This window comes from Sapajus apella, unplaced genomic scaffold, assembly GCF_009761245.1.
Source record: "Sapajus apella isolate SASKATOON/1434 unplaced genomic scaffold, GSC_monkey_1.0 scaffold11, whole genome shotgun sequence".
NCBI classification, from domain to species: domain Eukaryota; kingdom Metazoa; phylum Chordata; class Mammalia; order Primates; family Cebidae; genus Sapajus; species Sapajus apella.
In genome coordinates, this window is record NW_022436951.1 from 25,010,417 (window position 1) to 25,021,112 (window position 10,696).

General features: G+C 44.1%; 1 non-coding gene across 1 annotated transcript; it reads left to right on the top strand.

The window, feature by feature from the left end:
• The first annotated feature begins 9,863 nt into the window (after positions 1–9,863).
• On the top strand, positions 9,864–9,970 carry LOC116552473. The gene has a single exon (XR_004269403.1). It is a non-coding gene; the product is annotated as a U6 spliceosomal RNA (small nuclear RNA).
• The last annotated feature ends 726 nt before the right edge of the window (positions 9,971–10,696 follow it).

Consider the following 10,696-nt stretch of genomic DNA (forward strand, 5'->3'; position numbering starts at 1 on the left):
AATGGTGGTTGGTCATAGGGTCAGGTCAACCGCATGTCTTGAAGATAGGGGCCCAAGACTTTCAAGTAGCCAAGGGGAGGAGAAAAGCTAATGCATCAGCGCTCTTTGCATATTTGTCAGAAATATCAAGGACACTAAGATTTTGTTACTATTATTAATTATTATCTGTTAAGAAGAAGAGAGACCAGGTGCAGAAGCAGAGCATGAGAGCAGCCATGGAACGTGACCACCGAAGCGCAGCCTCACATGGAGACAGTTAAGCAGCCGATGTCTGCGGGTTTTCCGACAGCCGTCAGGCCTTGCCACAAGAGCTTGGAGAAGCAGAGTTTTCTCCTAACCTCCCCAGGAAGATATCTCGGTCATTTTGGACATCTCCTTCCCTAGCTGGCTAAACAGCGGGCGCTTTCACAGCACTGGCGCGGCCGCACAGCCGAGGCGCCCTCCAGCAGCCCTTATGCGGCGTGACAGAGGGCTTAGAGCATCTTGCCTTAGGATCACTTTGTTCACAATGTCACCTCAGCTCCATGCTTCATAACCTGGTAGTCATTAGTAAAATTAAAGGTTATATTGAGTTCATATCTTTATGATTATAAGTAACTCTAAGATTATATATGATTATATTAAGGAATAACTATGTGCCTACATTTCTAGTTCTTTTCTAAACCAATATTTATATGGGAACAGGCTGAGGCTTCAGACCTTTGCCACGGCACTTGTGGTGTTTCTCTCCTACAAGGGCTGACTTCCTAAAAGGGAAACGTAGACAATAAACAGTGTATCCGTCTGTTCTTGCACTGCGATAAAGAAATACCTGAAACTGGGTAATTCACAAAGAAGAGGCGTGATTGGCTCACGGTTCCGCAGGCTGTAGGGGAAGCACAGCAGCATCTGCTTCTGGGGAAGGCTGAGGGAGCGTTTACTCATGGTGGAAGGGAAAGCGGGAGCAGGTGTCTTACCTGACAGGAGCAGGACCAAGGTGGGCGGGGGACACGCCACACACTTTTTCTTTTTTTAGACAGAGTCTCCCTCTGTCGCCAGGCTGGAGTGCAGTGGTGCAATATCGGCTCACTGTAACCTCTGCCTCCCAGGTTCAAGCGATTCTCCTGCCTCAGCCTCCTGAGTAGCTGGGATTAGAGGTGCCTGCCACCACACCCAGCTAATTTTTGTATTTTTTTTTAATTTTTATTTTTTAGACAGTCTTGCTATGTCACCGGGATGGAGTGCAGTGGCCCGATCTCGGCTCACTGCAACCTCCGCCTCCTGGATTCAAGCGATTCTTCTGTCTCAGCCTCCTGAGTAGCTGGGACTACAGGCGCACAGCACCATGCCCAGCTAATGTTTGTATTTTTAGTAGACATGGGGTTTCACCAAGTTGGCCAGGATGGTCTAGATCTCCTGACCTAGTGATCCACCCGCCTCAGCTTCCCAAAGTGCTGGGATTACAGGCGTGAGCCACTGCACCCAGCCTGTGCCACACACTTTTAAACAACCAGATCTCACAAGACCTCACTCACTAGTTCTCAGCACAGTACTAGGGGAAAATCTGCCCCTACGATTTAATATTTAATCACCCCCACCAGGCCCCACCTCCAACACTGGGGATTACAGCTAGACATGAGATTTAGGTGGAGACACGGATTTAAACCGTATCACATGGAAACACTGTAAACAAGTAACCAGGCATCAGCATATCTCTTCTTAAAGGAACAGATCACAAATATTTTTAAACTTTGAAGGCCATATGGTCTCTGCTGGAACTACTCAACTCTGCCATCAAGAGTGAAAAACACTCTTGAATGATATAGAAATGAATGGAAGTGTTTTGTTTTAATAAAACCTCATTTCATCGACAGGCTTTGTGCCAGATCGGCCTCATCAGCTTCATTTTGCTGACCCGTGGAAAACAAAAACAGAAAACAAAGCATACATAAGATCATTTCATTGAGCAACAAGAGCTATGAAGAACATCGGGGTTGTTGGGGGTAAGTAGGACTGCTGTGTTTGTGCAGAATGAGCTAGGCTGATGGGATAACATGTGAGCTGAGTCCTCAGTTGTGGAAAGTTGAAAAGTTCCTCTTTAAAGTTTCCTTTCTTGTTAAGGAATAAATCATAAGTGTGCTAATGACTCTTTGTTAAGCCCTATCCTATGTAGCTGTCAGACATGCCGTGCTTAGTACATTCTACATAGTACTAAGTAGAGAAGTACTTTCTATGTCCTTGTGCTTTAACCAAGACATCTGCGTTAGACATGCTTATAGGCATGTCCTAGCTCTCCATTGCTTTTATCTGTTTAGAAAATTTTTAAGTTCTTAGCCAATTGGATTTTAGTTTAGATGGTGAGGTCTGGCTTCAGCCAATGGAGATCAGATACATCAGCAAGGACAACCCCAAATGGGTAAGGAATAAATTTGTCTGTTTTCCTTTGTTCTTTGTACTCTCATGGCAAGATGGCTAGCGAGAATACCCTTCCTGCAGTCCAGGAAGTAAAAATTGCATTGCTGAAAGATCCTTTGTCTCAGTGCTAATTTTCCTTTGCGGCACCGAGCATCTATTTCCAACATCAGTGAAGAGACAAGGCTGCCACGCAGAGTGAGTGAGTGGATGGTGAGGAAACATTGCAGGTGATAGAAACCCAAGTGCAAAGCTCGGAGGTAGGATCCAGCTGCATGGTTGCTGTGCTCTGAGGCAGGGAGGCCGGCGGGGCTGTGGGGTGCGGATTGGAGGAAAGAAAGGCAGGAGTTAGGTTCTAGCATGCTTTATCAGCCTCAAAAGAAGCTGGTAGGCGGGATGCAGTGGCTAACGTCTGTAATCCCAGCACTTTGGGAGGCAAAGGCAGGCAGACCGCCTGAGGTCGGGAGTTCAAGACTAGCCTGACCAACATGGCAAAACACTAATTCTACTAAAAATACAAAAAATTAGCCAGGTATGGTGGCACATGCCTGTAATCCCAGCAACACGGGAGGCTGAGACAGGAGAATTGCTTGAACCTGGGATGCAGAGGTTGCGGTGAGCCAAGATTGTGCCACTGTACTCCAGCTTGGGGGACAGAGTGAGACTACTCCGTCTCAAAAAAACAAAAACAAAAACAAAATAAAACAAAACAATACAAAAACCAGCCTAGGCAACATGGTGAAACTCCCATAGCTTAAAAAAAAAAAAAGAAGAATCAGCCAGATGTGGTGTACACCTGCAGTCCCAGCTACTCAGTAGTCTGAGGCAGGAGGATTGCTTGAGCCAGGGAGATGAAAGTTGCAGTGAACCAAGACTGCACCATTGCACTAGAGCCTGGGCAACAGTGCCAGATCCTGTCTCAAAAAATAAAATTAAAGGCCTGGTGTGGTGGCTTATGGCTGTAATCCCAGCACTTTGGCAGGCTGAGGTGGGCAGATCACTAGGTCAAAAGATAGAGACCATCCTGGCCAACATGGTGAAACCCCGTCTCTACTAAAAATACAAAAATTAGCTGGGCTTCGTGGTGCGCACCTGTAGTCTCAGCTACTCGGGAGGCTGAGGCAGGAGAATCACTTGAACTGGGGAGTCGGAGGTTGCAGTGAGCCGAGATCGCACCACTGCACTCCAACCTGGCAACAGAGCAAGACTTGGTCTCAAAAATAAAGTAAAATTAAACTAAATTAAAAAAATAAAAAGAAAACTTTCTCATCCAACTCCCTCTCCACCTCACAATCGCCTCTCTCCCTACCTCTCTGGAGCTCTATACCATTTTATGTTCTTCTGAATTTCCGAAATTACCCTTCCTTCTCTTCCTGAAGGCTCAAGTTCGTCTCTCCCATCCTGTGATGGTTGAAACTCCCACTGCTACCACGGAGATGCCTTCTCCTCTGAGCCCCTCAATCTCGTACCTTTAGCAGTCACCTCATGTTCCGTGTATGTGTGTGTGTGTGTGTGTGTGTGTGTGTGTGTGTGTGTGTGTGCGCATTTGTGTGATCTCTTCAGCTAGATGAGGAATTGGTTATGTATTACTTCATTTGTTGAGTCTGAACCTGCCAAGAGCAAGTACAATAACTTATGAAATAGCGCATTAAAAAAAATAGCAGATGCCAACAGGGGTACGCATCATACCAACTCATGAGAGCAGATGGCTAAGTCTTCAGGAATTTTATATACCAGTTGTTAAACATAGCCATGTTTTAAAGTTAAGTTGCATAAACTTACAATTAAATAAATTCTATTAAAATCAAAGGTAGTAAATACTTAAAACACATTGTTTGCAAAATATTCTAGTATACTTTACTATTATCTATGCTCTGGAGGTTACTTTTCTCTATTGTAACTATTACGGCAGAAATAATAAATAATAGTATGCTAACTGAGTATCATTACCATGCCTGTGTTTGGTGAATCGTGTTGGTGGCTTAAAATTAGCCATGGTGGGCCAAGCGTGGTGGCCCCTGCTTGTAATCCCAACACTTTGGGAGACCGAAGCGGGGGAGTTCGAGACCAGCTTGGCCAACATGGTGAAACCCTGTCTCTACCAAAAATATAAAAGTTAGCTGGATATGGTGACATGCGGCTGTAATCCCAGCTATCCGGGAGACTGAGGCAGGAGAATTGCTTGAAGCTGGGAGGTGGAAGTTGAAGTGAGTTGAGATCACGTCACTGCACTCCAGTGTGTGTGACAGAGTGAGACTCTGCCTCAAAGAAAACAAAAATCAAACAAAAATCAGCCATGGTGAGAGTATTTACACCAAAGAAACTGGTAAGTGTTGTAGATCACAGCTAACCTCTCCAAAGAATCAGTTCTCCAATGTTTACCAGCATACTGCTAATTGTAAACCAGTTGAATGGGAGTTTAAAGCAGACTTTAAACTGGAGGGAAGTGCTACACACTTTTAAACAACCGGATTTCACTCCCTGTCACAAGGACATCTAGGGGGAAGTCCACCCTCACGATCTAATCACCCCCCACCAGGCCCCTCCTCCAGCACTGGAGATCACAATTCAAAGTGAGATTTGGGCCAAATCATATCAATTATTAATTTTTGTTTTATATAAACAGAGACGAAGTTTCCCCATGTTGCCCAGGCTGGTCTTGAACCCCTGGGCTCAGGCCTCCCAAAGTACTGGGATTACAGGTATAAGCCACTGTGCCCAGCACTCCAACCTTTGTGAGAAAAAAATAAACATAACTGCTTTAAGTCACTGTTTTTTTTTTTTTTTTTAAATTGGATTTTTTTTTTTTTTTGGAGACAGAGTCTCACTCTGCTGCCTAAGCTGGAGTGCAATTTCGTTATCTCGGCCCACTACAACCTCCATCTCCTGGGTTCAAGCAATTCTCCTGTCTCAACCTCCAGAGTAGCTGGGATTACAGGCATGCACCACCACGTCTGGCTAATTTTTGTGTTTTTAGTACAGACAGGGTTTCACCATACTGGCCAGGCTGGTCGAAGTCAGTGTTTTTTAAACATTTCTGCAGGGCACCAATGAAACATGTCATTCTGTAACTTTTCTTCTTTTACTTATTCATACCTCCACATTAATATACATTTAATAATTTTTGCTGTTTGATAGTATGTTGGATTAAAAATGGCCATAATGGAAAACAGTCTGGCAGTTCTTCAAAAAGTTAAACATAGGATTACCGTGTGATTCAGCAATTCCACTCCTAGGTATATTCCCCAAAGAAGTGAAAAAGGGTACATGAATGTTCATAGCAGCACTATTCACAATAGCCTCAAAGTGAAAACAACCCAAATGTCCATCAAATGATGAATGGATTGTAAAAATGAGGTATACTCATATATGCAAGGGTGTCCAATCTTTTGGCTTCCCTAGTCGGCAGTGGAAGAAAAATTGTCTTGGGCCACATATAAAATACACTAACAATAGCTAATGAGTTTTTTACAATTGCAAAAAAAAAACTCATAATGTTTTAGGAAGGTTTACAAATTTTTGTCTGGTGGCATTCAAAGCCATCCTGGGTCATAGGTTGGACGAGCGTGATATAATGGAATATTACTCAGGCAATAAAAAGGAATGGCCGGGTGCGGTGGCACACACCTGTAATCCTAGCACTTTGAGAGGCTGAGGCGGGTGGATCACAAGGTCAGAAATTCAAGACCAACCTGGCCAACATGGTGAAACCCCGTCTCTTTAAAAAAAAAAATTATAAAAAAAAATGAAAAGGAATGAAGTCACAACATGGATGAACCTTGCAAACACTATGCTGAATGAAAGAAGTCATTCTAAAAGGTCACCTATTGCATGATTTCATTCCCATGAGATCTCTAGAATAGGCAAATCCACAAAGACAGAAAGCAAATGAGTGGTGAATGGAGGCTAGGGGTTGACAGGAATCACATGACTAATGAGTATTGGTTTACTTTTGGAGGGATGAAAATATTCTGGAACTAGAGAGTGGTGATGCTTGTACAACACTGTAAATGTACCAAATGCCACTGAATTGTACACTCGAGAATGGCAAATTTGGAGTCATGTGAATTTACCCTTTCTCCCTTCCCCCAGTGGCCACAGATTCCTTGCAATTCCTTCCATCAAGAGAGTCTGGGGTCTGGGCCAAGCACGGTGGCTCATGCCTGAAATCCCAGCACTCTGGAAGGCCGCGGCAGGCAAATCACTTGAGTCAGGACTTCAAGACCAGCCTGGCCAACATGGTGAAACGCTGTCTTTACTAAAAATACAAAAAAAAAAAAAAAAAAAAAAAAATGGATTCTCCTGGTCTCTCTACTAAAACTAGAAAAAATTAGCCAGGTGTGGTGGTGGGTACCTGTAATCCCAGCTACTTAGCGGGCTGAGGCAGGAGAATTGCTTGAACCTGGAAGGCAGAGGTTGTAGTGAGCCGAGATCACGCCACTGCACTCCAGCCTGGGTGACAAAAAAAAAAAAAAAAATTCTCAGGTCTGGGATCTGTGCTGGCCTTATGTCAGGCTTTGATGAATTAAATATGGCAGACGCAACATTGTGTGACTTCTGCACAAGTTCTCCAAAGGTCTTGCAGCTTTTGCTGTCACCCTAATGGACTGCTGAGACTGTCGTGGTTTAAAGAAAGACCACGTGGAGAGAGCGAACCAGCGACCCCAGCCATCCCCACGAGCTCCTGCACTTTCGGGAGGCCACACAAGACACAGCCGAGCAGCTTTCTGACTGCAGCCACCTGAGAGAGCCCAGGGGACGGCACAGAGGTCAAACCCCATCAAGCCACAGAATTGTGAGAAATAACAAATTATTGTCTTCAGCCACTTAGTTTTAGGTGGCTTGTTACACAACAACAGACAACTAACACAAATAGTATGTCACTGCACACATTTACCATAGTTTGCTTAACCAATCTCCTTCTGAGAGGCTTTTAGGTTGTGTCCAGGTTTTTAACTTTTCTTTTCTTTGTTTTTTTTTTTTTTTTGAGACAGTTTCCCTTTTGTCTCCCAGGCTGGAGTGCAAGGGCAGGATCTCAGCTCACTGCAAACTCTGCCTCCCTGGTTGAAGCAATTCTCCTGCCTCAGCCTGCCAGGTAGCTGGGATTACAGGCACCTGCCACCATGCCCAGCTAATTTTTGTATTTTTAGTAGAGATGGGTTTTCACCATGTTGGGGTGGTCTCCAACTCCTGACCTCACATGATCTGCCTACCTGGGCCTCCCAAAGTGCTGGGATTACAGGCGTGAGCCACCGCGCCCGGTCAGGTTTTAAACTTTTCTAAGCAATTTTTGTCCTGGATATTCTTATAGAAAAAACTGTGCACTTCAGTGATTTTTCCTAATACTTCAACAGCACACACTTGGATTTGATGGAAGCTCTGGAAATAAAAATCAAAAAGTATTCTCCACTCATTCCAGAAGCAAAATTAATAGTGGTGATTTCAGGCAATTTCTGGTGAAGAAAACAAGGCCTTGCTAACAAGAGTTTACGTAAAATTGGTCCTGGGATGAACCCCATGAATCTTACTCCCACCTTTCTTGGATGGCCAGCCTCTTGTTGTTGTTCTGTATTGCTCTTCATTTTATATTGCTTTGTTTTGTTTTGTATTGCTTTGTATTGCTTCTCTTTGGGTGGATGGGATCCCTGGAGGTATACATAACTTGACTTTAAAAACTATGAAAACATACCTCTGCCAAGACCTGCGCCACTGAAATTGATGCTCTGAGCCTCCCCGGACTCTTCATAGAGTTTGTTTCCTGGATTAAACCTGTGAATGAGCGTATCGATCAATAAAACTGAAGTCACATATATAGAGCAACAGAGACTTTGATGGAGATAGACATGCATGTGTGTGAGATTACCAAAAGATCTAGAGCAGCTGTGAGTGACAGATACCCTCTCATTAAGGTGACTGAATTATGACTATTCCATTAATAAATGCAGGGAAGTTGGTAGAAGTTGATGGGAGAGTGAAGAAGGTTTTGAAGTGTGAGAAGAACCTCACTAGAAAAATTCAACAGATGGTTGGAAATGTCGTTGGGACTTCTTGTTATTGTTTATTGTTTTTGTTTTTTTTGAGACAGAGTCTGGCTCTGTGGCCCAGGCTGGAATGCAGTGGTACTATCTCCACTCACTGTACCTGCAACTCCCAGGCTCAGGTGATCCTCCCAAGTAGCTGGGACTAACAGGCATGCACCACCACACTCAGCTAATTTTTTTTTTTTTGGTAGAGATGGTGTTTTTCCATGTTGCCCAAGCTAGTTTCGAACTCCTAAGCTCAAGCAATCCACCTGCCTCAGTCTCCCAAAGCGCTAGGATTACAGGCATGGGGCCCTGCCCCTGGCCTGTGGCTGGGAATTCTTATAGCTTGAGTAACAGATTTGCGGATCATTTATGAAGAGACGGCAGGTGAAGTACAGAGAATTCATGATAAGAAAATAAGAATAGGTAGAAGAACTCATGCTCGGAATCCACCATGTTTTGGAGGGAGAAGGAGCAGAGGAGCCGCAAGGGGAGAAAGTGGCCAAAGAGAGAGGAGAGCCAGACAAACGGACTGTCACAACAGCTAAAAAGAACCAGCTTCGTCATTTGTGGCACCCTGTGCAAAATGAAAAGGCAGGGCCCTTTGTTCAACAATTAATAAGAATATTGGCTGGGCGTGGTGGCTCATGCCTATAATCCCAGCACTTTGGGAGGCCAATGCGGGCAGATCACCCGAGGTCAGGAGTTGGAGACTGGCCTGGCCAATATGGCAAAACCCTGTTTCTACCAAAAATACAAAAAATTAGCTGGGCGTGGTGGCGGGCACCTATAATCCCAGCTACTCAGGAGGCTGATGCAAGAGAATCCCTTGAACCTGGGAGGCAAAGGTTGCAGTAAGCCAAGATTACACCATTGCACTCCAGCTTGGGCACCAAGAGCGAAACTACATCAGAAAGGGAAGCAGGGAGGGAGGGAGGAAGGAAATTAGGATATTAGGCTGGGCGCAGTGCCTCATGCCTGTAATCCCAGTTCTTTGAGAGGCTGAGGTGTATGAATCACTTGAGGTCAGTAGTTCGAGACCAGCCTGGCCAACACAGTGAACCCCCCCCCCCCCCCCCCCGCTGCTGCCATCTCTTCTAAAAATACAAAAATTAGCTGGGCATGGTGGCACACGCCTGTAATCCTAGCTACTTGGGAGGCTGAGGCAGGCGAATCACTTGAACCTTGGAGGCACATGTGGTAGCGGTGAGTGGAGATCATGACACTGCACTCCAGCCTGGGTGACAGAGTGAGACTCGGTCTCAAAAAAAAAAAAAATAATAAAAGATAATATTAAGGCCAGTGCAGTGGCTCACGCCTGTAACCCCAGTGCTTTGGGAGGCCAAGGTGGGAGGTTGTCTTGAGGCTGTCTTGAGGCTGGGAATTCAAGGCTGCAGTGAAGTATGATGGTGCCGCTGAACCCTCTGTCTCTAAAATAAAAATTTGTTTGTGCTCACTTTGGCAGCATATACACTAAAATTAAAGCAAGACAGAGAAGATTAGCATGGCCCCGGCTCAAGGATGACACATAAATTCATGAAGTGTTCCATATTTTTAAAATATATATATTAAAAACTTTTCAGGCCGGGCACAGTGGCTCACACCTGTAACCCCAGCACTTTGGGAGGCCGAAGCAGGTGGATCACCTGAGGTCAGGAGTTCGAGACTAGCCTGGCCAACATGGTGAAACCCTATGTCTACTAAAAATACAAAAAATTAGCTAGGCGTGGTGGTGCACTCCTGTAGTTCCAGCTACTTTCGAGACTGAGACAGGAGAATCGCTTGAACCGAGGAGGTGGAGATTGCAGTGAGCAGAGATCAGGCCATGCACACCAACCTGGGCGACAAGAGTGAAACCTCACCTAAAAGAAATAAAATGAAATAAATAAATTAATTTAATTTAATTTTTAATTATGATGTTTGTTTTTAATTATTATAATAAAAATAAAATATACATAGTAAGTATATATATTTATGGGTACATGTAATGTATGGATACAGGTATACGATGTGTAATAATCACATTGTTTGTAATTGTGATTGAGATATTCATCGCCTCATGGATTGATCATTTCTTTGTGTTATGAACATTCTGATTCCACTCTTTTAGTTATTTAAAAATTATTATTGCTATGGTCACCCTGTTTTGCTATCAAGTCCTAGTTCTTTAGTCATCCTATTAAGAAAAAGTTGTATTTGCTGTCTGATGCCTAACAAAAAAAAAAGGAAATAAATATATAAAATAATTGTAAGATAGGAAGAACAGAATATTAAACCACGAG